This window comes from Saccostrea echinata, unplaced genomic scaffold, assembly GCF_033153115.1.
Source record: "Saccostrea echinata isolate AGI-Se365-2 ecotype Australia unplaced genomic scaffold, CSIRO_AGI_Sech_v1 ptg000008l, whole genome shotgun sequence".
NCBI classification, from domain to species: Eukaryota; Metazoa; Mollusca; class Bivalvia; order Ostreida; family Ostreidae; genus Saccostrea; species Saccostrea echinata.
Genome location: NW_026889757.1, coordinates 8,472,564 through 8,475,865, shown reverse-complemented (window position 1 = coordinate 8,475,865; position 3,302 = coordinate 8,472,564). Strand labels below are relative to the sequence as shown.

The following is a 3,302-nucleotide window of genomic DNA, read 5'->3' as shown; positions in this document are numbered from 1 at the left end:
GGTTGGGGTGGGGTGGGGTGATTAACAAACGGTTTTCTAGTATTTGTCAGGTGATGAGACTATCCAGTCCATCAGGAGCTGCAGACTATGATGAGTGTTTCATTTGTTTCAGTTTATACCCTATATTGTGAAATGATGAATTCAATGTTTATTTTGAGTAAGTTAACTTAAGTTTCTTTAATTGCACATTCCTTTTATTAATGTTTTTCATCCATTCACTTAAATGTAATCTTCACATGATGTTTTTGTAATAATACTTTTATAGGAATTTTCTTGTCATTTTTTGTCAGTTATTTTGAATGGTACTAATCTTGTGTCTGAGTTTCTATCTGTGACAGGCTCTCAGGAGGGATGGCCAACCAAACGAGGAAGAGGAGACAATTGCGAGAATTAGGATACAGGGTATTCACAATACCAGTGGACCAACATTGGAAAAAATAGCAAGAAGGTGAACTTTTCATTTTGTGTTCTTTTTCTTCTTAATGAAAGGAAGCACTCGTTTGACCTCTTGATTGACTCTCTTTGATAGAAGCTATAGAATAAAAGGTACACAAGTCTTAATCTCATTGTAGAGAAGAACATCTCTCGTCAAGAAGAGTCCAGAAAGGGGAATCAACTGCAGCCAACCATGGTAAATGGGGTAAGATACCAAAAATGAACCCACTTCCTTGTACTGACCTCCATTTCTTAAGCTCATCCACACTTCACATCTACATTAATATTGGGACCTCTTTTGATCTTATTTTGATCTTATAGCTTTATTTTACAGAATTGATGACAGCTGTACCCCACTACCCGTAGTACCCTTAGGTTAAGAAGAGTGCATCACCTGCCAGCAAGAATACCAAGAGAAGGATAGATTTTGGCTAACCCAAAAGTTACGAAAAGGTAAGGCATTAACTCCATCTCTTACACTGGATCAATTAATATTGCTCTTTCGAATTCATTTAATAAAGTTTTTGTACCTTTGCAAAATAATCTTTCCACATTCTCTGTTAAGGAGGGATTCTTGCCTGGTTTCTAAGTAAATCATTCGAAGTATATTTACATGTTGTATATATTTAGAGAGAAAAGATTTTAAAGATCATATTTTTCTGTCCTCCTCATAATTCGATCTACATCTATAAATAGAAATGATAAGCTGAATTTGAAATCTTGCATGATTATTGTAATTTTTGGCAGGTGGTAGCATATGAAAATATTTCCTTTTCTGCTTCTCAAAATTACTACAGAGAAATGAATTCAGATAAAATTATTAAACAGTCAAAAACTTTAAGAATTTTTCTGATGTAGTAATAGACTTAATTTTAAAAATATATAAAATAAATATGATTTCCCATGTCCAGACCCCCCTTCTGATTTTCAGTCGTTAAATTTTATGCAGTACAGTAAGCAAAAATGAACTTAATTGTCAACCATTGTGCAGGTTACTGTAGATTCCTTATTTTTTTTTATAGAGTTGGGACAATACATTGAGATATCGATAATATCTTTTCTATGTGAAGACAATACCCATATCGACACAGATGTAGAAATATTGAAATATTGCAACAAAAAAAATTGTAACTCGCATTTCCTTTGCTTACTTAACATTTTGGGTTTAATGTATGAAATAAATATGCTTAATATAGACATAAATATGAAATACATAATAATTAACACCACATGTGTAAAATGATTTTGTTTTACAACAGATAAATAAATTATTCTTATTTGTGAAGAAATGTTTTGTCCATTTCAATACAAAAAGGACATTTTATATCCAGTTCAAAATATCATGATACATATTGTATCATGGCTCAAATATTGTGATACGAATTGAAATAGAAAAAGTTGTATCACCTCAGCCCTAATTTTACATGAGTACTAAATGCAGCGAGATGACTCGTAGATGTCAAATAGTGAGAACATGTATTTCAACCAAGTTAAAATAAGAGCGAAAAATTTTATTTTGGGAGCAGCTACTAGTGCTCGTATTGAAATTATACAATAATTAATTCTACAGTATAGGTAAACATATACCACGAGAAAAATACACTCATCATATTCTCAATGTATTACTTGAAAATTATGTATTATTTTTTTAAGTTTTCAAATTAAGATATATCAGAATCAAATTTGTTTCATACTAATTTTTAGATTTGTTTCATATTCAGAAACATCTCTGATAGGGTCTTAACTGGGTTACACTTTGACCTCTTGACTTTCATTTGATAGGATGTAGAGAAGCAAGGCCGATCAGAAGCACTAGACCAATTGACAGAGAGAGAACTGGTAAAGGTTTGCTTACCAGACGTAAGGTGAGCTGTATTCCTAATTAACATTAGTTATCCTGGAGGTACTAGGCATGAATTTCCCTGCAACCAACATAAAGTACATTGATATGTACCTGCTGTGAAGTGTACAGCTTTTTCTGCTGCTGACTAGGACAGACGTGCATGTTTCTGTCAGCTGCATTATTGTCTAGTATTGTACTTTATATTGTCAGATGCAGATTATTTTACTATAGTGTTTCTCTGTTTCTGCCATCACTGCATATTGGTATTATAGTTATTATAGAAATACATTATAAGCACTGCAAGCAGGTAGTTTAGTTTGACAGTGGGGTCAGTAAGCTTTGCCTGCACATGTTAATGCCTGTTGCTATCTTGGATTATTTCCAAGATGTAAGATAGCAGTATTTATTTTATTTACTTTTGTACGTATGGTTATACTTGTGTTTGTAGTTAAGCAGGTTAGCCACTACATGTAAATTTATATTTTGCCCTTTTGTGGGTTGTTGATTGAGATGGACTGTTATTTCATTTCCTATTGTTTGGGGAGGGGGACTTTGGGGCCTAGTATAGACTGGGTCACTCCGGTTGGGGGAAATGGCTAGGGGACACAGTCCGCAGGAAGTCCTGCCTTCTTTAAGCTTGACGTTTGCTCCAGCTGAGTGTAGCACACAATGCCCCCGGGGGAGGGTGCTCCTGATATTGTCACCCAGTTTGGGGAGGAGACTGTTGCTATTGATGGCTGATTTTGATAAGTCTGTAGAGACACAGTTTCCAGTAGTTTCATTTCCTGATCCAGGAATGACATACTTTCCTGGAGGGGGTTGTTGACCACATTCAAGGGGAAATAAATTCAAGAAAATATTTCCCAAGTCCAGGGTGACTTCGATGAGGTTAACAGCAGGGTAGATAGCCTTGTTCAAGATATAGGGGCCTTGTGAGGAGACATTGGCATATTGCACACCAATATGACTCAAATGGGAATTGTTGGAAAGAATATGGGTTCCATGGAAAGAAATATGGTGGACA

General features: G+C 34.8%; 1 long non-coding RNA gene across 1 annotated transcript; it reads left to right on the top strand.

Annotated features, from left to right (window-relative positions):
• Nucleotides 1–272: 272 nt before the first annotated feature.
• On the top strand, nucleotides 273–2,367 carry LOC133181369 (uncharacterized). The gene is made up of 4 exons (XR_009720464.1): nucleotides 273–448; nucleotides 573–640; nucleotides 770–888; nucleotides 2,218–2,367. It is a non-coding gene; the product is annotated as an uncharacterized LOC133181369 (long non-coding RNA).
• The last annotated feature ends 935 nt before the right edge of the window (nucleotides 2,368–3,302 follow it).